Raw genomic sequence first — 24,279 nt, 5'->3', positions numbered from 1 at the left:
TCAGCTGTGTTTTTGAAATATTTAGCTTTAGGCCATTTAGTTGGAACCAAACATCTAGGTTTTCTAGAGTTTCTATGACGTTTTCAGGAATTCCTTCTGTGTTTTTCTACCAGTACTGATGTGTCATAAGCAAATAAAACTGAATGATAATTTATATTTACGGGTAAGCCATTTACATAAAAGAGAAAGAGGATTGTGCCCAGAATTGAGCCTTGTGGTACTCCCTGTGAGATGGTTCTCCACTTGAGGAGTATTTCCCTTTGCTTGATGTTATGACAACACTTTGCTTTCTCACTGTTAGATATGACTTACACCACTGTAAGGCACCCCATAATTCCATATTTTTTTCATTTTATATAATAGTAAGGAGTGATTCACGCAAGTCGAATGGTTTCGATAAGTCACAGAAGATTTCTGCAGCTTTGTGCGACTTGTCCAAAGGGGAACTAACTTTAGTCACAAATTCATTGATCGCAAGAATTGTACCTTCGCCTTTCTGGAATCCAAATTGATTTTTTGAGATTACATTGTATTTGTAGTAGAAATTTTCAATTTGAATTGCAACAATCATTTCAAATATCTCAGAAAGCACACGAAGAAGGGAAGTTGGATGGTAATTTCCCATATCATCTTTGGAGCCTTTCTTAAATACTGGTTTGACTTCTCCATATTTTAGAAATTCTGGAAAGTACCCTCCTTCAAGTGACTGATTAATTATTTTGTGTATTGGGTGTGCTATTATATTTTTAGCTGCTTTGATGACTTTCGCAAGTGTTTCATCCCATCTCACATAAATTTTATTTTTTAGGTTTAGCATAGTTTTTTCTACATCTTTTACGGTTACTTTGTTAAATTTAATTAGGCTCTCTTTCTTGCTCTGACTTGAGCCAAACAAATGTGCCTTATCTTGATAAGAGTCTACATCAACATCAGATTTTGCTACATTTATGAAGAATTTATTAAAATTTTCTGATATCTGAGCAGGATGTACAATTACCTTGTTTTGAACCTCTATTTTAGAGAGTTCCTGGTTGTTAGGTTTTATTCCAAGTTCAGATTTTACTACTGTCCATACTGCCTAGGATTTATTTGTGTGTTTTTTATTGAATTTAGTGTTTGCCATTTCCTTTGCTGCTTTTGCCACCTTTTAAATAGTTTTTTATACACTTTAACATAGTTTATGAACTCAGGACTCTTATTTCATTTCAGCTCAGCATGCAGCTCTCTCTTTCTATTGCTAGATATTTTTATGCCAGTGGTAATCCACTTTAGTTTATTTGTTGCTCTTCTTAGGCAAGCTATGGGTGGAAATGTTTCATTGAAGACATGTAAAAAGCTGTTTAAAAAGTGATCAAAATTTTCTGAACATGAGTTTTCTTGTTGTAATGACCAGTCTACCTCATTTAATCTATAACAGAACAAGTGTATGTTTTCTTCACTGAACTGTCTTTTCACGAAGCATGTCCTCCCTTTTTTTTTTTTTTTTTTTTTTTTAATTCTACAAGCTGAGCAGAGTGATCTGAGATACCTAGGTTTAAAAAGAATTTTGCAGTGTCCTCAAATGTATAATTTGTTAAAATATTGTCTATGCATGTTGCTGTTTGTTCATTCTCAAACGTTTTTAAAGATTTTTCTAGCAATGTACATTACATGTAGCATGGTGGTAACACGTAAACAATTAGGAAAAATGGAATGCAGACACAAACTGAATCCAACTTGGACACTGAACAAAACATTGACAATGACTCCAGACTGGACTCCAATAGTAACAAAAATCAGCAGTTAACATGCTTAGTGATGGAAATTTCATAAATAGGCCACTCACTAGTCCATGAGAACCAGAGCCCATTCTTGTCCATGAGGTCATGTCAAACGACAAGAGTCCTACAAGAAAGATAGGTCACAACATGTATGTCACAGAGGTAGGCCAGCGCTTGCTCGCTCGCTGGCTCAACTTAGCACACAAACTACAAGTTTCTACACCTATTAACTCATAACTAGGTGTGCACGTACAAACGAGAACTGCATCTTCTACTGGAATCTGCTATTATGCAGTCTTACTGTAATTAGTCCTGGAAACATGCGAGCGCTAAGGTCGCAGGTTCGAATCCTGCCTCGGGCATGGATGTGTGTGATGCCCTTAGGATAGTTAGGTTTAATTAGTTCTAAGTTCTAGGGGACTGATGGTCTCAGAAGTTAAGTCCCATAGTGCTCAGAGCCATCTGAACCATTTGTTATTAGTCCTACAATGATCGGAAGTCCATAGGCCTACTTATAATTTGTTACGGCTGTACTGGGGTACAATAAAATTAAAATCACACCAAAATGACTATCAGTTGCATAAATCACCACTTCTTGTACAAAATGTGGACTGTTAAACAGAAGAGACTAAATGCTATAAACAAGCCATTATACTATTTACATTGAGTATTATTCTGAAATTAAATTTTGCTGTAGTATTGTTAATCAGTAAGACTTCACACTGGCAGATTCCACTGGACGATGCAGTTCTTGAGTACGTATACGCCCAAGCGAGAGTTAAGAGGTTCATGACAGTTGGAATTGATGGGCTGTAGTATGTTGGGGTATGATCTAGCAACTCATTATTCCAGAACAAATAAAGAGGAAGGGAGTGCTGTAATTCATATAGACAGTAAAATCATTTATAAACCTTTGGATTTAAGTAAGTACTGTGTATGTATGTCAACATTTTGAAGTTTGTGGGACTGAAATTACTGCAGAGGACATTTTACTTACTGTGCTTGCAATTTACAGAGCTCCAGCAAGTAAGTTTTGCATCTTTATTCATAAGTTAGAATCTCTTTTGGCCAAACTGTTCTCCAAAACCAGAAACTTAATAGTTGCAGATGACTTTTACGTCAACTTCCTAACTGATAACCACCTTAAGATTGAGCTGGATCATTTAATGAATTCTTACAACTTGGCTGCTGTGGTTAACTGGCTCACTAGTGTTACACAAAACTGCAACAGTCTTTTAGATAATATTTTCATTGACAAGAGTAGAGTCAACAGTGCTAGTGTAATCAAAGTAATTTATGGCTTGTCTGACCATGATGGACAACTTCTTAAAGTAAATACCATTAGACTGTACAACAAAGTCTCCCACACCTATAGGCCCTATAGAGTTATAAACACTGAAACTATGTCTGCCTTTAATTACCATTTGGTGCAGATAGATTGTAGATTGGGGTCCAATGTATAGTACATCAGATGTTAATGTTAAATTTAACCTTTTTTTTAAAAAATGAATTTACTTCTATATTTGAAATGGCCTTCTCAAAAAAAAAACCTGTCAGAAAGAACAATGAGATTTCTTACAGTAAACCTTGGATTACTGAAGGTATTAAATTTCTTTTAGGGCTAAGACAGAGCTACATGCCTCACTAAGAGTAGCAAATGGTCTCCTTGAAAGGTCTCATTATAAACTATATTGCAATAATTTTAAAAAACGTGATAAGCAAATCCAGGAGCTTGTCCAGGAGCTTGTATATTAAGTCTGAAATTGATAAATACTAGAACAAAATAAAAACAGTTTGGAATGTTATAAAGAGGGAGTGTGGCAAGAGTAACAAGAATGTTAATACCACATAGAGAGAAGCTGTAATGATGAGGTTATTCATAATCCTGTAACAGTATCCAACATATTCAACAATCAATTCTTAACTGCAGCAGAACATGTAGGTTGTAGCGGTTCCTTAAATGCTGCTATGCGTTCATTACAAAGAGCTAATCCCAACACACATGACCCAATTTGTATTGCCCCTGTCACTATTACTGAAGTTAAAAATACCGTCAAAGCCTTAAAAAATAAAAATTCAACAGGTTGTGATAACATTTCACTTACAATTCTAAAGCATTGTAGTGACTACATGTCATGTCCTATTGTCACATTTTTAATGAGTCTATGCAGCAAGGTGCTGTCCCAGAGAGATTAAAGATTGCCATTGTGAAACCACATTTCAAGATGGGTGACAACACCACTTTATCTAACTACTGTCCAATATCACTACTAAGTAGTTTCTCAAAAGTATTGGAGAAACTAATGTAGGAAAGGATTGTAGAACATCTTAACAACCACAAAATACTCAACTGAAACCAGTTTGATTTCAAAAAGGTAGATCAACTAAGCACACTATTTTTTCTTCTCACAAATGAAATTTTTGAGTCGACAAATAATAAAATGTTGTGTACTGCAATCTTCTGTGACTTGTCAAAGGTTATGCAGACCACGACGTTCTCTTACAGAAGGTTTATTCTTATGGTTTGAGAGGTAGCACTGGTAGGTGGGCTGAATCATATCTACAAAACAGAAAAATGAAGGTGATAATTAATGGTGCCCATGATAGTCCCATTGGGGCACATTACAGTGTAGAGTGCCTCAAGGGTCTAGTTTGGGACCTTTGCTTTCTCTTATCTTCATCATTGATATCCCACTTTGTACAGGCACCAGTTATTCTTTTTGCTGATGATACCACTATTCTGCTTGAAAGTCCAACTAACAACGACCCAGAAAATAAATATAATGCTGTACTTGTTGACATTGTACACTGGTTTAAGTGCAATGGAATAAATCTAAATACTGAAAAAAACTCAGTTTAAGCAATTTCATACATCTCAGCAAGAAAATGAAGTATGCCACTTAAACTGTGGTAAACTAAATATACTACGCTGTGAATCATTTAAGTTCTTACTCATTCTAATTTATGGCAATTTGAACTGGTCTGTGGATATCCTAGACCTACATAGAAGGCTCAGTGTGACAACTTATGCTCTGTGTGTAATCACCCCCATCGGTGATGTGGACACTATCAAAGCTGCCTACTTTTGTTATTTTCATTCTGTCATGTCATACGGCATAATTTTTGGGGTAACCAGCCTTTAGCCAAAAAACTATTTACTACATAGAAAAGAGCTGTGTGCATAATCCGTATCACTTCAGGCATGGGGGTCACCTTCACAGTCCCAGATGTTATTGAATTCAGCATATGTTAAAATTCAGGAGTAAGCAACAAACATTTCCTCAAAAAAAAAAAAAAATTTCCCGCCCCAAGATACAGGCCTCCAAAGATGACACTGTGAACACCATTTTGAAGATGCAAATTTTGGAAAATTTTTTAAAATGCTGTATCTCTGTAACAGTTCTAGATATTTTGTTAGAGTTTTTCTTATTTGGAAAATAATTGCTTTATGATTACAATGGTGTCCTCCATTTTGACATATCTTTGAAAGTTCTTTTACTGTCACCTTTTGAATTTTTTTTGTAATTTACAGATTTTTTTTTTTTCAAACCTGCCAATCCAGAAAAGTTAAATTTTTTTTCTGTTGATTAGTAGGCTACCATGTAAAGGAGAGCTTCCACTTTTAAGTTGGACAGGTGTTATTGTCAAAAAAAAAATTTTTTTTAACTTTCAAGGCTAATCTGTGTGTTCACTGAAGTTGTTTCTTGCTAACTTCTTTGTTACAATGTTTATTTCTACTGTCTTTGTTGCACTTATTTCTTATCACTTTCATAGTTGCAGGTATTTCTTACACTGTGTTGTTGTTTCTTGTCAATTTCTTAGTCATGGTTGTTCATTGCAGGTTTCTGTATTGTAGTTGCTCAGTGCTAATTTGTATACTGAAGAGGCTTCTATGAAATCTGAGATCATCCAGTGAGTTCTGTGTTTTCATGAGGAATTTGCCAGTGCAGTGTGTTTTGTAAAAAGGACTGTTTGAAATGTCTCCTGACTGTAGCCACAGGAGAGTGAAGTGTGCATATCCATATAAGAGTGATACATAAGACCAACAAAAAACCAGACTTCGTTCAGGTTGGAAATAAGTGTTCTCATTTGGAGACTCTGTTTCAAAGCGAAGATGTTTCCAGTCACGACTTTGTGTGTTCTAAATGTTTTGACAGAATAACAACGATGATAGTATCTGGACAAGGTGAAGCCCCCATGGTGCACGTGATGCAGATTTTGCATCAGTAGAGGAAGAATTAAATTCCCTGAATCAGTCAGCTACAGAGGTAGGTGTTAGTCCTGTTAAGAAACCGTGGTCAGTGAAGTTGAGTCATAAGCTCTATGCACCAAGAAAGCACAGAGAAATTACTAAAGCTATGGACGAATACACTACAGCAAAACTGACCACACTCTCCAAAGTAGAAATTCCATCTTCAGAAGAAAATGAACAAAAGCACTCTTCCACCTCTTGCCAGGAATTTTTCACAAATATCAGTTCGGCTGTTGAATATTGTGCATCCTAGAGTGAAAAGGTGCATGTTCTAACTATTATCCCAGATACATTTTCAAAGAAAACAATTCTGAACCACATTCCATCAGTATCAAAGTACATGGTAGACAAATCAAGAAATGTGAGGTATGTAAAAGGAGTCTTTGGAATACCAGATCGCTATTATCGTCATCCTCTTAAAGCAGCTCAAGTTCAAATAGTGCAGTTATTTTATCTGGGAGATAAATTGGACTGTTCTCACCAGAGTGCCAACAAAAAAGACACAATAACTGTAACAGTTGAACATCAAAAAGTTGTCAAAGTGAAGAAGTACATGACTCGCAGTATTAAAGAAACTTTTGCAATTTATAAGAGCAACTACACAACTTCACATATTGGAAGATCAAAATTTTATGCACTATGACCTAAGTGGGTAGTTTCACTCCTACTCAGAGATGTCTCTTTATGTGTGTACTGTGACAATTTTGAACTCTGTGTGGTAACTTTGAAGAACTTACTGGAGCACGTGACATACGACACCTCGGTTGGGCGTGTGTAATCATTAGTAGTCTGTAACGTAAAGTGAGAGACTTGTTTGTTTCAAGAATGTGGTGACTGCCCTGGAAAGGGAGGACTGGCTTTACAGACATTTGGCCTGGAAGACGTAGCAGATAACTCTGCAGGAATTACGTATGCAACATGGGAGGAAAATAAACTAATTATGAAAACTGTTGCCTTTGACAGTTTCAATGATGAACTTGGTAAATGGTCAGTTAAAGCAGTAACACCAGCAAAAGTAAAAGGGTGTGTACAGGCTGAAGAACTACGTTTAGTACTTCCCTGTGATTTTGCTGAGAAGGTCTTTAATTCTCCCACGAGAAGTACAAGGGTATCATTGGAGTATTGAACAGGTTTCAATCTTTACAGGAGTGACATAGTTTCAAAACAAGACCACAAGTGTTGCAGTTACAAGTGATGACACAGGACATGACTTACAACAGCTTAGCTATCAAAATTCTTCAACTGCAAACAGGGGCAGACAAGATCATCATTATTTCTGATGGTGCTCCTAGTCATTTTAAAAATCGTTACCAGCTGTTTGAATCGAGTAAGTCACTTGTGCCAACTGACCGCGTACACAGAGCTACTGGTCACGGAAAGGGGCCTTGTGATGGTGTAGGAACCCTGATGAAGCACGATGCTACAAAATATAATCTTTCCAGACCAAATACAGCTGCAATGCAGGAAGCTGAGGATTTTACGAGAGTCATGAAATCTTACACATTCACAGCCCTCATTCTTCTGTCCAAAGAGGAAATCAAAGAATTCCGTGAGCATAAAAAAAAAGAAGAATGGTCTAAACAAACAACTCCTGTGAAAGGAATTCAGAAGACACATTTTTGGACTCAAAGTGATGGGCAAACACATATTGCACACACTTTAAAGTGCAAGAATAAGAAATTTCGTTTGTTCGGCCAACACCTCAGAAACAGCAGGACAATATTCAGATTCACAACCTGAGAAGGGGGATGTTTGTGGCATGTGACTGTGACTGATGGATTGCATAGATTATAGACACCAGTTATTAGTTAAACAAAACTGTTGTGAACTTTATGCTACCACATGGACTAGTTGCTGGGTATAGGTTTCCAGCTGAAGAACAGCAACCATGTCATCAGTGCTCACTTCTTGTTCACAACATATTGAAGACTGTAAGTGTCTCAGTTACTATTGGTTCAACCTGAAGCCATCATTCTATATCAAAGGAAGATAGAAAGAATCAGTAGAACACATTTTTAGTTCACTGACTAGCTAACGATGGTACACAACAGAGTGCACAGAAGGTGTATAAATTGAAACCTTCAAGTCTTTGAACCTTTCACATACATTTTGGAACCATTTAAAATGCTTGAAAACTGAGTCTCTAACTCATCCTTCAAAACTAAAATTATGTTAAATAAGGCTAGGTTTTGATTTTTATGAGCCAGTTATGTGATAATGTGGTAATAAAACAGATTTTATGTATGGCAAAAATTGTTTATAAAACCTGTTCAACCTAAAAGTGGAAGCTCTCCTTTTTAGAGAATATAGAACTATGAAGGTAATCCCAAAAGTAAGGTCTCCTATTTTTTATAAGTAAATAGACCTGTTTATTTCTACAATGGTTTACATCAGTTTACAGCTTGCACATTTAGCTATTTTTCGACACAATCACCATTTCTGTTGATGCATTTTTTTAGACACTGTAGCAGTTTTTGTATGCCCGTGTCATACCAGCTCGCCACTATGCTGTTCAGAAAGTTACGAACCTCTTCTTTCACCTCGTCGTCGGAGCTCGACCGCTGGGACCACAATTAACACTGACAGATACTGTGAGACTCTGAAAAACCTCAAACAAGCAATTCAGAACTGGAGAAGAGGAATGTTGAGCAACAGCATACACATTCTCTATGACAACACTTGCCCACACATCACTCGTCAATCCGTTGCTCTCCTGTAACAGTTTCAGTGGAACATAATCACCCACCCACCCTATAGTCCTGACTTGACGCCCAGTGACTATCACCTGCTCCCTAGGTTAAAAGAACACTTGGCCGGAAAGCAATCAGCTCTGACGACGAGGGGAAAGAAGAGGTTCATAACTTTCTGAACAGCATGGCGGCGAGCTGGTATGACACAGGCATACAAAAACTGCCACAGCGTCTACAAAAATGCATTGACAGAAATGGTGATTATGTCGAAAAATAGCTAAATGTGCAAGCTGTAAACTGATGTAAACCATTGTAGAAATAAACAGGTCTATGTACTTATAAAAAAATAAGAGACCTTACTTTCGGGATTACCCTCGTATATGGTATTAATCAACACAAAAAAATCAAAATTTTATGAATTGGCATTTTTGAAATTTTTTCCATAAATTATAAAAAAGTTCAGAACACTATAGTAAAAGAACTTTGACAGATAAGTCCAAATGGAAGATTTCTTTCATAATCAAAGCAATTATCTTTCAAATATTAAAAAAAAATATCTAGAACTGTTCCAGAGATACAGCATTTTAAAATTTTTTCCAAAATTCGCATCTTCAAAATGGTATGTGCAATGCCATCTTTGGAGGACTGTGTCTCAGAGCAGAAATTTGTTTGGATAAAACAAAAAAATACATTTTCCTTTGTTAGTCCTTCATTTTAACGTATGCTAAATTCAATAACTTATGAGACTATGAAGGTAAGATTTTTTCTTAGCCTGCCTGAATTGATATGGACTATGCCTGTGAGAATGATGACCAGTGTTCGTCCAAGATACTCTTGCAGAAATCTGTTCCATAAGTTACAAATATTAACAGCCACCTCTCAATACATATTTTCTTTGATGATTTTTGTCTCTAATAATCAGTCTCTCTTTAACCCTGCGGCAGGTGCGCCTAAGATTGTTGCGTCAGCGTGCGCGTGCGGCACTCAGTGCCGCCTACGTTTAAATACATAAAAAAGCAGTTTTTTTTAATTTTTTGGTGGAATGAACTGTTTATTGTTTATAACATCATTCTTAACAACGACTTTTAATATGATCTGTATACATATATCCAATGTGCATGGGAAAATTAAAATTGTTACAGAATATCTGACATACGTTTCCGGATATTTCCTAAGCGCTACTTTAATAACAAATTCTAAATAAATTATAACCACAGATATGATTCGATTGTTTACCATTGTTAAAGCAAGTTTTACAAAAACATGTAATATGTATAAAAACTTTGGAGTAATAATAAAGAATAAGGCAGTCAGTAAATACATATCAAGAATCACACACTTTCTTCCTATGGAGAAGCTCTGCAATCATTACATGTGACAACATTGTGGCAATGTTGCTTGCAAAAGAATCTTTTGCAGCTATTGCAAGTGACAGTAGTTTCATTACTTTGTACCTCCACAAAGATGGCACCTCCCACACCTTCTTACAGTCTCATCGCGATTGGCGGCAATTGATTGACGAGGTGACAGAAATCCTTGAATATCTCGTGATAGAGCAGAGAGCTGAGCCCTTCCCTTCAAATGGCAGTCCATCAGAGCCAGATTTGTTACGTAGGTTCTTCTTCTGAATCTTTTCTCAGGATTGTTTGCAAAAAACAAGAACTGGGAATTTATCCCAGCAATATCCAGATAACGGAAAAACAATGCTAAGGGCTATCTTCTTGTGGTCCTTTGTGTAGAGTAGGATGTACACATATAATCCACAGTATTGACTCCACCTTTTGTGCATTGTAGTCCAAATTTACAACAGACTTGCCTGTAGCGGTGTCGCTTTCAGCAGTTTCATGCATTGACGGCAGGAAAAGCACAGCCTTGTTCGTTTTGTGTAGCACGAAACAAGACAGAAGTCCTCTTGAAATCCGAAAAGACAATTTCAAATTTCTCGTGATCCTTTGGTCAAAAATTCCGGAGGAATTTCCTTCTTGTTCTTTTTCAATCTTCCAATGAACTTTAGCCCATTTTCTAAAAGATGCTGGGCTACAGGGTAACTACTGTAGTAGTTGTCCATAGTTACATTTCTGTGAGTTCCCTTGATGGCTCAACCATCTCTTCACAATATCCATTAGCTGGTTAGATGCAACATATGGTCCAGGGTCCTGTCTGTCGCAGTATACTTCAAAATTAAAAGTATAAAATGTCTTGCTATCGCACAATGCATACAATTTCAATCTGTTCTTAGCGGGCTTATTGGGCGTGTACTGAACAAAACCACAACGTCCGCGAAATGGGACAGGCATTTCGCCTATGGTTGTGTACTCCCCTGGACTGTAGTTATTTCTGCAGTTGTTCAGAAATGCTGAGTGGAGATTGCGGATGGCAGCAAGTTTATCAGTTGCTAGTCGTTCTTTTCTTGTAGAAGTATCGTCAAACCTCAGTGACAGGAGCAAGAACAGAAAGCGCTTGTAGCTAAATGCTGTCTTAGAATAATCATTCCTGTTCCATTAGATGTCCACAGTTCTAATACATTTGTGCGTACAGCAATGAGAAACAGTGCTCCTAAAACAGCCGTTATTTCAGAAGTAGTAGTAGTTTAGCAATCTCTAGCCCTTGAGTAATTCACAGATGATCTCTTGTTATTTATGTACTTGTTTGTGTTTCCAACAACATAATTGATTATCTCAGGATCAAATAATTTGAGAAAACTTTCAATTTGAGTTTTAGCTTCACTGCCATTGTGTTTCGGGCCAGGTAGGACTTTGATTATATCCTTGTGTTTTGGTTTCCCTGGTAGTGTTAACGGATTATTTTTCCACAAAGTTTCTTGGTCCTTACCAATATAAAAATGGCAGTCATAATGTGGCATTCATTTCACTTCATTCCCGTCAACGCACGACTGCTCAGATTCGCTGGAATGATTTGCAGTTTCAATTATTTCTGCCTCCTCATCGCTGTCAGAGAAATCTGCGTATTCTTCCTCGTCAGATGATTGCAGAAGCAGACGCTCAATTTCTTCTGGTGTTAGTCCTTTCCCTTGTGCAGACCTGGGAGACAATAAAATATTTCTAATACCAAAGCAATGTTAGTAACTAAATCATCATTCACGCACAGAGTTGTAAAACAACGCTTCTAATCATCAAAACATTTGACAGTGGTACGGCTACATGTACTTACATTGCCGTCTCGGTGCAGTCGTCCACTTCACAGGAGAGTCACAGCTGTTACGGTGGGTTCAATGACGGCGCAGTAATGCAGTCTGGCGCGTGACTAAACAATCGAAGCATATGTAGGACCACTCTTGTGTGCTAGGCGCGCTGACGTAATTATTGAACGAAAACAAAATTGGCGGCACTGTATGCCGCCACGCGCCCGCCGAAGGGTCCAAACTAACACTGATACTAGGTCAAAAAAGGGGATCTGCAACATTAAGTCTTGTGCAAAAAGGTGTTCATCATTCGGCCACAAAAATTTTCGACTTTCTTACTCCAGATGTTACAGTTCGCGTTAATGTCTTACCAAATTAAGAGAATACCTAATGGCAAATTCCTTCTACGCTCTTGATGAGTACTTGCAGATAAAGAAATGACCGTTTTTTTTGTATTGCCATTGGTATTCATATTCTTAAAACTTTGTTTTAACGTGTTTTGCTATAACTCATCTTAACTGTTTAAGTTGGACTATGTACTATATTTTCTTTCTCACTAATTGTTTTATGTTACTTGAGCTATACCTTTGACTTGATTTTAATCGTCAAGCTTACTCATCATATTATGCTGCATTTTTGTCATTTTATATACATGTATTATATCTGTATTATGTAATAATGACTCGTTCCACGCCCTTGTGATTTATCACAATACGGATTAATGGAATATGTAATTAAAAAATAAAATACACTCCTGGAAATTGAAATAAGAACACCGTGAATTCATTGTTCCAGGAAGGGGAAACTTTATTGACACATTCCTGGGGTCAGATACATCACATGATCACACTGACAGAACCACAGGCACATAGACACAGGCAACAGAGCATGCACAATGTCGGCACTAGTACAGTGTATATCCACCTTTCGCAGCAATGCAGGCTGCTATTCTCCCATGGAGACGATCGTACAGATGCTGGATGTAGTCCTGTGGAACGGCTTGCCATGCCATTTCCACCTGGCGCCTCAGTTGGACCAGCGTTCGTGCTGGACGTGCAGACCGCGTGAGACGACGCTTCATCCAGTCCCAAACATGCTCAATGGGGGACAGATCCGGAGATCTTGCTGGCCAGGGTAGTTGACTTACACCTTCTATAGCACGTTGGGTGGCACGGGATACATGCGGACGTGCATTGTCCTGGTGGAACAGCAAGTTCCCTTGCCGGTCTAGGAATGGTAGAACGATGGGTTCGATGACGGTTTGGATGTACCGTGCACTATTCAGTGTCCCCTCGACGATCACCAGTGGTGTACGGCCAGTGTAGGAGATCGCTCCCCACACCATGATGCCAGGTGTTGGCCCTGTGTGCCTCGGTCGTATGCAGTCGTGATTGTGGCGCTCACCTGCACGGCGCCAAACACGCATACGACCATCATTGGCACCAAGGCAGAAGCGACTCTCATCGCTGAAGACGACACGTCTCCATTCGTCCCTCCATTCACGCCTGTCGCGACACCACTGGAGGCAGGCTGCACGATGTTGGGGCTTGAGCGGAAGATGGCCTAACGGTGTGCGGGACCGTAGCCCAGCTTCATGGAGACGGTTGCGAATGGTCCTCGCCGATACCCCAGGAGCAACAGTGTCCCTAATTTGCTGGGAAGTGGCGGTGCGGTCCCCTAAGGCAATGCGTAGGATCCTACGGTCTTGGCGTGCATCCGTGCGTTGCTGCGGTCCGGTCCGAGGTCAACTGGCACGTGCACCTTCCGCCGACCACTGGCGACAACATCGATGTACTGTGGAGACCTCACGCCCCACGTGTTGAGCAATTCGGCGGTACGTCCACCCGGCCTCCCGCATGCCCACTATACGCCCTCGCTCAAAGACCGTCAACTGCACATACGGTTCACGTCCACGCTGTCGCGGCATGCTACCAGTGTTAAAGACTGCGATGGAGCTCCGTATGCCACGGCAAACTGGCTGACACTGACGGCGGCAGTGCACAAATGCTGCGCAGCTAGCGCCATTCGACGGCCAACACCACGGTCCCTGGTGTGTCCGCTGTGCCGTGCGTGTGATCATTGCTTGTACAGCCCTCTCGCAGTGTCCGGAGCAAGTATGGTGGGACTGACACACCGGTGTCAATGTGTTCTTTTTCCCATTTCCAGGAGTTTAGAAACGCATTTTGTCTGCTGAGCTGAGCGAGCGAGTTCAGACCTACCTTCGTGAAGTACGCGCCGCGGTCTATCTTTCTCTTTTCAGTTGACAAATATTGCCAGTATGTTTGACGCTATTATCAAGCAAATGAGTGAAAATAAAAATCACACGACATCAATACATACTCAGTTGACTGAAAACAAAAAAGACACTGACGAACACATGGCAGTTTTAAAAACGCGACGTGAGATTAAGGCTGAAAACAATAGCACTTAAAAACTTTCAATTAACGCGAGACTGAACGGCCATGTGTCCGCAATTGACTCAAAATTTTCCGAATTGGAGTTACAGCAGAAAAAGAAACACAAAAGACGTAAAAGATATTCAAACTGAAGTCAAACATTTAAAGGCTAAATGCGAACCTGTGGCCACTCAGTTAACTCTTATCCATCAATTCATGACTTAATAAAAACAAGCATTACTGTAATTGAAGCCAAAGTTAACACTATGAATAAACAACTTACAGACAAACAGCAGTTACAAACTGACAACCATTTTTCCAACATAAATAAAAAATTTCCTGACTGGGTTGATAAGAAAAATAAACATTTTGACCAATCTATAGAGGAAAAATTATCGACGCTTGTGCACGACACCGTAAACGAATTTGTCAAAAACAACAAACACTTCATATCTGAGGCAGCTCAATCCAACGCAGCACAAAGAAACAACTAAACGATGACGTACGTCCGGAATGTAGTAATGCTAATAATCAAAATGCTCGCTTTGGTAATGAAAACAGATACATATATGACACAACACATACCTCACAACAACAGTACACACCCGCACACATGACACCTAATTACAATATTTATGGGCAGTACATACCTTTCCATTTACCAGCCGATCACTAGAATGATTATAGTGAAAGCAACTGACATTACAGTGCCAAAGAAGATGAAAGTCTAATTGAACATCGGCAATTTCAAACTTTCAGCCCAGAAAAACCTACTATACATCCCGTAATTTTTCTGAAAGCATTTAGAAATGCGTTCCCATGAGCACGGATTGGCCGAAAGAGAATTTCTTACGTTGTAGGTTACATCCAGGGTGATGCAGCTGTCTGGGCATATAATGAAGCTGACAGATGCGAGACATATATTCAATTTGAAAGAGCTTTATCGGCCAAATTTCGGTCGCAACCGGTACAAGAGCGTCTCAGGAAACAGATTGTGCAACCACAGCCTTTCAATGTTAAACATGGCAATTTGCGACGATATTCTGAGAAATATTTGAATATGGGACACTTTCTTGATGAACCTATAACTGTGCGCGATATACTCCGCGCACTAAAAGCCAGACCGCTCTTTATCATTAAAGACAGGTTACTGCACATTCCAGACAATGATGCAGAATATTTTCCGACTGTGCTTGATTCTGTTGATATGTTATACGACTGAGGATCAATGTTCCTCACGGCAAAACAAGCTGCAACAATGTGTAAGTCAGTGGTATGCATAACGCGCAGGCTCGCCAACGTAATCCTGGCGCGGCGGCCGCTGTCAGTTACGTACCGCAGCAGAATCAACAGCTTCCTTCCGCAAAACAATACACGTACCAAAATCAGCATACACTACCCCTTAACGAACAGTAACGATAACTTATCATACACAACAAACAGCAACCAACACAAGAGGCACCGCAACAATAACGGAAATAACAGAAACAGAAACAACAAGAACCGGAACAAAAACAAAAATCAGCCTATACAACATCAACTGCAAAACTGGAACAATAACTGTGGAAATCAGTACCACAATACTGGTCCTCCACCTCGGTACAACATCAACACGTGTCCGTAGCAAATGCCGCCACAGCCTGTTCAAAATCAAAATTGGACTTTACCCACCAATCAGCAGGTAAGTCAAGGTGCTCAACCACAAACGCCACAGCAGATTGGTGAGTGGAACACACAATACCCCGATAGAAAGGTAATGGAAGTGTCAAGTGAAACTCCGCCGCCGCCTGTATCAACACCTGCACCAATTACGACGTCAGACTAAAGACAGTTACTACTGTGCCCCAGGACGTGGCTGAAGAAGATTTGGGGGCCAACTTCAATATCAAATGACTGTTTTATACACCGACTGATGAACAAAAAATGGTTCAAATGGCTTTGAGCACTATGGGACTTAACTGCTGTGGTCATCAGTCCCCTAGAACTTGGAACTACTTAAACCTAACTAACCTAAGGACATCACACACATCCATGCCCGAGGCAGGATTGGAACCTGCGACCGTAGCAGTCACGCGGCTTTAGACTGTAGCGCCTAGAACCGCACGGCCAATGCGGCCGGCACACTGATGAACAACACAATGGTTATGTAGCAAGTGGTTTAAGCAGCAACCAGTGTAATTTATATGCTACAGTGATGACGAGAGCTTATCTTGTGAACTATTGCAGTAAAATACACAATGTCGTCCACCTAGCAAAGAAATAGTGTTAGCTATAACTTACTGGTATAGCTGGAGGTATTCCAACCAGTATTGTCTTGGAAGCATGAGCGGCTGTGAGTGAGTGTTTTTTCGTACAATTTCTATAAGAAAACGGCAGAATTTGAACGTTTACCAGAGACTGTTGTTCAAAAGTGTAAGATTTTTACTGTCTTAGGTAGTAAGTCTAGTAGAGTTATGAAACAGGTTTTGCGCCCATTAAGATAGGTAATGGAACAGTACAATGGCCATTCCTCGTAGTCCAGAACCTAGTTACTAACTGAATTACAGATTTAGATATTTGAGAAGGACAGTGTTATTGACTTCTTGAAACGTAAATCTTTCCTTAGACGTATGAGCAGTGAAATCACGATTGACTTGGATACTAGGACTCTCAAACATAACAAGTATTGTACTGGGTACAAAATTTAATTTTTGCAAGAGAGCGAGATAAAAAGCCTCAGAGACTCACACCTGAAGCACAGTATGGTGTTTTAAAAACACTGATCAGCCATAAGTCAAGTAAAACCACTGCTATTACTGGTGATGAATGCAACGAGTTTTATCTAGTACAATGTAGATACATACCGGTACAGGTCTTTACCAATCGACCCGGTGTTATTAAGACATATGTTTACAAACTGAAGTCAAGCCTCACCCAATTTTCTATCACTCCTTGTAACATAAACAAGCAGAAAATACACTCGACATTAATCAGCTCAGTAGAAGATTTAACTAAAGCAGTACATCATCTGATAAAACACAGTACGAAAATCAGAATGCAACTCGATACAGTGACGATCACAAATCCTAGGTTAGAAAACCTAGCATCACGCCTGGTAAAATCATCTGAAAAAAAAGTAGAATAGTGCAGAAAAACATTGTCTTTACTGCTAAAAATGGCCGCACTAAATGCTTTAATGCAAATCAAGAACCGATTATTGAGTTTGTAACACACAGCTCTGATTCAAATATTCAAAAATCGAGTAAGAGTACAAAATAACCTACCACATGTATCAAAAACAGAGGATGGACAAGTAAACAAACTGCTTATCGAGAATTTTATTCAGCATGGATCATTTTACAGTGATGTTGGCTTCGTCATACAGGATGTACTAGTACATACAGAATAATAAAATAAACAAGTGTCGGCACTTTCGTATCCCGCCCGGAAGGCGGTGCGTGGGTAGGAGCAGGAAAAGGTAAAACACGTCGGTACTGCAAATACAGTTAAGGCAGCTTTACTAGTGTATAAACATATGCAAACATATTACATAACTTTCCAATGAGGTGCAAAGTGTCCCGGCCATCCCCTCTAGATCCAATGGGCAGCACCAGAAGCGGAGCTCGTAGATCTGTCCCACTGCGACTAGAGTGCTCTGTCGTCGGTATCTGTCGTAGTGCCAACTTTAGAACTTGTATTTACGCCTTTGCATCGTAGCTATCGATACCACAGCCCTCCCCCCCTGAAACGACGCACTGTCGTCGAGTACGGTTTCCGACGGCGGTGGAGGGAGCCAGGGGCGGACAGCGCAACTGCCGGGGCGCGGCCTCCACCCGCGACCCCGAATTGCTCGCGAGGGGGCAAGGAAAACGCCCCGTGGAAAACCTGCCCAGGCCGCGCACTGCCACAGGGTAAGCTCGGATGAAGAGGCGGAGAAGCAACCTCCGTGGGCGACAGCGGCGTGACGGCAGCCTCAGCGTCTGTCGGTTGCGTCGGCCGTCCGGTGCAGGAGGCCGGACCGGCAGCGGCCACGACGGCAGGCGGTGCAGTCGTGGGCTGAGGCGGCGGAAGCCACAAAGCCTACAGTTCTGCCGGAAAACAACCGGCGGCAGAAAACCGAGGACGGCACAAAGGGATCAGGTTCCGGTGTCGCTTGACAGTGCCGGAGGGACCAGAAATGAGAAATAAGGCGCGGCCGAGCCGGCGAAGAATGTGCCCCTGCTCCTAGCGCTGCCTGCCAGAGGAAATGCGATAGAACACCAAATCGTACGGCGCCGAGCCAGAACTATGCGAAGCAGCGGGAGCGAGTGGCGGCGGGTGCAATAGACCAATGACGCGGCCGTGTAGCGATTCTGCCGGGGAACGGGTGCCGCGCGCCTCAGAGCGATGGGAAGCGAGGAAAGCCCAGAGCGCGCGCTCGCGAGACTGCGTGGCGCGCAACTCGCTCGCCTGCGACGTAAATGTACGCACAGAGCGTTCAGCCTTGCCGTTCGACTGGGGGTGGAACGGGGCGGAGGTCAGATGGCGAATGCCACTAGCAGCACAGAATGCTTCAAACTTTGAGGACACGAATTGCGGGTCATTGTCGGAGACAATAACTTCAGGAAGGCCCTCAATGCCAAAAATAGACGTCAAAGCCCGTATAGTACTGGCAGCTGCAGTAGAAGACATAGGCACAACAAAAGGAAAGTTTCTGTACGCATCAATAACTATCAACCAGTGGGTGTCCCAGAAAGGACCCGCAAAATCAATATGAACGCGCTGCCAAGGTGCAGTAGGAGTCGGCCACGCAAAGAATTGCTGGCGGGGAGCAGACTGATGCTCCATGCAAGAGCGACAGTTAGCAAGCAAATTCTCAATTTGTTCATCAGTGCCGACCCAAGTGCAGTGCCGACACGCTAATTGCTTCATCCACACTATACCCCAATGACCAGCGTGCAGCAATCTGAGGATTTCCGACTGCAACGAACGAGGTACAACCACACGAGACTGATCATTGTCAGTTTGTAACAAGATAACACTGCGGTGTACAGACAAGTTGTGACGTTGTGCAAAGTAACGTCGTACAAGTGGATCACGAATCTGAACAGCAGATGGAGGCCATTGAGTACGAATATACTGCAAAAGAATCTGCAAAGAAGCATCGCCGGCTGTCGCGGAAGAAATGCGACGAAAATCCACCGGAAAACCATCAGCTAAATCCTTATCTTGCGAATCAATAAACATGCAGGACAGTTCGGAAGAACCAAACACTTCGTCAGGACCGATAGGCAGACGAGACAAAGCATCAGCATTGCCATGCTGGGCCGTAGGCCGAAACAAGATTTCGTAATTGTAGTCAGACAAAAACAAAGACCAGCGTTGCAACTTTTGTGCCACACAGGCCGGAACTGGCTTTGACGTGTGGAACAACGACGTCAAAGGCATATGGTCAGTGTCCAAATAGAACTTGCAACCGTACAAAAAAAACGTGAAACTTAGTTACTCCATAGACAATAGCTAAAGCTTCTTTCTCGATTTGAGAATAGTTTTGCTGGGCAGAATTCAGCAACTTAGACGCAAAAGCGATCGGGCGATCCACAGCATTAATGCGGTGTGAGAGAACCGCTCCGTTGCCGTGGGAAGATGCATCCACAGCCAAAACAACTGGTTTCGAGGGCTCGAAAGGAAGCAAATAGCGATCACTCAACAAAGCAGATTTGAGCTTGTGGAAAGCAGCATCACATTCCGAAGACCAAACAACAGGAATGTTCTTACGCCGGAGGCGATGCAAACGCACTGAAATCTGCGCTGCATTTGGTATAAACTGAATATAATATGAAATTTTGCCCAACACAGACTGAAGTTCTTTCAAGTTCCTGGGTGCTGGCAAGTCTCTAATCGCACTGAGATGTGACGGCGAGGGGTGGATACCCTGTCCGTTAATCATATGTCCTAAATACGTAATCTTATTTTGAAAAAAATTGCACTTGTCTCTGTTACACTTTAGTCCTGCCTGCAGAAGTACAGTAAATAAGGCATGCAAATTCGTCAGGGGCGCGACCTGATACAACTATATCGTCCAGATAATTTGAGCAACCAGGGACAGTGGCACACATCTGCTCCAAGTAAGACTGAAAAATAGCAGGAGCCGAAGCACAACCGAACGGAAGGCAGTGAAACTTGAACAAGCCAAGGTGGGTGTTGATCACAAAATAGCGCTGCAACTGTTCATCGAGCGGAATTTGAAAGTATGTGTCCCGCAAGTTAATTGTGGAAAAGAACTTTCCCGCACCAAGCTTATTAAAAATGTCTTCAGGACGCGGTAAGGGAAATTTAGCTACCGCTGTCTGGGGATTTACTGTAGACTTAAAGCCAGCACAAATACGGAGATGACCGTTTGGTTTCTTCACACACACACTAGAGGTGAAGCACATGGCGAAGCAGAAACAGGTTCAATGACACCACTGTCTTGCAAATGCTTAAGCTGAGCAGCTACGGCATCGCGCAGAGCGAGCGGTACCAGGTGTGTTCGCCGGAAAATAGGTATGACACTGTCTTTAACTACAACATGCGGTGCAAAGTCTGTGGCACAACCGAGGCCATCTGAAAAGAGTTCAGCAAAATCATCGCATAGTGCGCAACACTGTCTGCATGGTCACTAGCGTTGATGCAAAGTACATTGTCCTGAATTGGGAGGCCAAAAAGTTCAAATGCGTCCATGCCAAAAATGTTGGTAGCATCACTAGAGCCAAGCACATGGAATGACACTGTACACGTCGTTGCACCATACGTGGCTTGCAAACTACATACGCCGAGCACTGAGATTTCTTGTGCAGTTGGTTGGTTGGTTTAAAGATTAAAGGGGCCAAACTGCAAAGATCATCGGTCCCTTGTTTTATAAACACACAGAGCATATTGAAACCATCCACCAGTCAGGCTGAGCACTAAAAAAATACCAGGGGAAGAAAAGCCCCAAGGTCAACGGTAAGGCAACATGGAAAATGGAGCACAGCGCCATAAACAACATACAGAAGAAAGGCAGAGAACCGTGGCTGGTTGATCACGAAAATAAAAGGATGAGCCAGCCACTCTGCAACACGTTAACACCTCCAGCCTAAAAGATTGGGGTGGAGTCGAATTACAACACAGAACTAAGTGGAATATACAGCACAAAAGAAGGCGACGCAATAAAATTAAATGGATCTATAAAAGCCGCTTGCGTGAATAAAACTTAAAACCCGATCTGCCATAGAGACATTGTTACCTAAAAGAGATGATAAATCACCTAGGAGATTAAAAGTTCGCATGAGGGCGTTTAAAGAAGGACATTCCAACAACATATGGGCCACCGTCACGTTTGCACCACAGCGACAATTAGGGGGGTTCTCTCGATGCAGCAGATTACCGTGCGTCAGCCAATAGTGACCAATGCGGAGCCCACAGAGAACAACAGAATCCCTGTGAGAGGCCCGCATGGAGGACCCCCACACAATCGTGGTCTCCTTTACTCGCCGCAGCTTGTTGGGTGCAGACAGAGTGCGCCATTCGCCTCCCCACATACCAAAGACCCGACAGCGCAACACCGAACGGAGATCAGTTGCCGGTAGGCCGATCTCCAGCGTCAGTTTGCGGGTAGCCTCTTTGGCTAACTTGTCGGCGAGTCTGTCTCCCGCTATCCCAACGTGTCCTGGGGTCTATATGAACACCACCGAACATCCACGCTGTTCGAGAGCGTGAACGGAGTCCTGGATGGCAACAACAATGAGATGGCGTGTTTAGCGCTGGTCAAGAGCCTGCAGACTACTGAGAGAGTCACTGCAAATGACGAAGGACTCTCCCGTGCTGGTACAAATATGCTCAAGGGCATGAAAAATGGCTGTTAGCTCTGCAGTGTAAACACAGCAGCCTTCCAGCAAGGAGTGCTGGTCTACATAGTTCGCATGAGCATAAGCGTACCCCACACAGCCATCAACCATCGAGCCATCAGTATAGATAATCTCCGAGTCACGGGATGCGTCTAGGAGAGCAAGAGATAGGCGGCACAAGACTGCGGGAGGAACTGAATCTTTTTGCCATCGTGAGAGGTCCAGCCGAAGCTGCGGCCGAAAAAACACACCGAGGTGGTTTTTGTGGGTGGACTTGGAAAGCAGATGGAAGAGGCAAAGACTCGAGTTCACTAAGGAGTGACCAAACACGGATCCCAATTGTATGTCCTGATCGCAGCCCCCAGTGTGGAATATGGACTGCCGCATTAGCGAAAAGGGGACGGTAGTTAGGGTGACGGGGCGAACAACTGATGTGTGCATCATAGTTAGCTAAGAGTTGTTGACGCCGGACGCGAAGTGGAGGAACCCCAGCCTCAGCAAGGAGGCTATTAACAGGGCTGGTGCGGAATGCTCCTGTCGCCAGTGGTGAACGGGGTCCAGCAGTTGCAACGCTGATGGCGACGCTGAGCCATACGCCACACTCCCATAATCGAGTCGGGACAGCATGAGGGCTCTGTAGAGCCACAGCAGCATATTACGATCTGCACCCCCAGTTGTGTTGCTGAGGCAGCTGAGGGCATTCCAATGCTGCCAGCACTAACGCTTGAGCTGACGAATATGAGGAAGCCAAGTAAGCCGGGCATCGAACAGCAATCCCAGAAAACGGTAAGCGTCAACAACCCTGAGCATGGCATCCTGAAGATAGAGCTCAGGGTGGGGATGGACAGTTCGACGCTGACAAAAGTGCTTAACACAAGTCTTCGCAGGAGAAAAGTGAAACCCATGGGCGAGGGCCCATGCCTCCACCTTGCGTATGGCTCCCTGCAACATACGTTCTGCAACACCAAAGGTGGAGGAGCTGAAAAAGATGCAGAAATCGTCGGCATATAACGTGGCTGAGACAGACGACCCTACTGCTGCTGCAAGGCCATTAATGGCCACAAGGAAAAGTGGCACGCTCAATACAGAGCCTTGTGGAACGCCGTTTTCCTGGACATGAAGGGAACTATGGGATGTGACAAGTAAAACGCGGAATGTCCGAACACATAAAAAATTCTGAATAAAAATGGGAGAGAGCCCCGGAGACCCCACCCGTGCAACGTGGTGAGAATATGGTGCTGCCACGTCATGTCATATGCTCTGGAGAGGTCGAAAAAGATGGAGACGAGGTGTTGGTGCCTGTAGAAAGCAGTGCGGATTGCAGAGTCAAGGAAGACCAAAGTATCAGTGGTGCAACAGCCCTGACGGAAGCCGCTCTGGCACGGAGCCAGGAGACCCCGAGACTCGAGCAGCAGCAGAGCCATCAACTCACCATACGTTCCAGTAGCTTGCACAGAGTGTTTGTTAAGCTGCTGGGCCGATAGGTTCTCCACATTAAGCGGGTCCTGACCAGGCTTCAGCACCAGAACGATGCTACTCTCTCACCACTGCGATGGAAAGACACCATCGCCCCATATGTGGTTGAAGATGGCAAGAACACATCGCTAACAGTCTGGGGACAGATGTTTGAGCATCTGATTGTAGATGCCATCTGGCCCAGAGGCTGTATCGGGGCACCGTGCCAGGGCGCTTTGGAGTTCCCACAAACTAAACGGGGCGTTAAACGCCTCAGGGTGGCGAGAAGGAAAAGAAAGTAGTTTGCCTTTCTCCCGGAGTTTTAGCGCACGAAACACAGGTGGGTAATTCCCCGATGCAGAGGCCCGAACGTAGTGCTGAGCGAAATGCTTGGCAATCGCATCAGCATCGGAGCATAGCGCCCCATTGATGGAAAGCCCTGAGACACCTGTAGAGTGCTGGAATCCGAAGATACGCCGAATCTTCATCCACACCAGGGAGGGTGAAGTACGGGAACCAATGGTGGAAACGTACCTCGCCCAACACTCCTGTTTCCTCCTTTTGATGAGCCTCTGGACCTGAACAAGGATACGTTTGAATAAAATGAGGTTCTCCAAAGACGTGTGCCGCTTATGTCACTGAAGAGCCCGACGACGCTCTTTAATGCCTTCAGCGACCTCTGGCGACCACCAAGGCACTGACTTCGCTGGGGGCACCCTAACGAACGAGGAATGGTATGTTCCGCAGCAATACAATCG

Source organism: Schistocerca serialis, chromosome 1 (genome assembly GCF_023864345.2).
Source record: "Schistocerca serialis cubense isolate TAMUIC-IGC-003099 chromosome 1, iqSchSeri2.2, whole genome shotgun sequence".
NCBI classification, from domain to species: domain Eukaryota; kingdom Metazoa; phylum Arthropoda; class Insecta; order Orthoptera; family Acrididae; genus Schistocerca; species Schistocerca serialis.
This window is presented reverse-complemented; position numbering follows the sequence as displayed.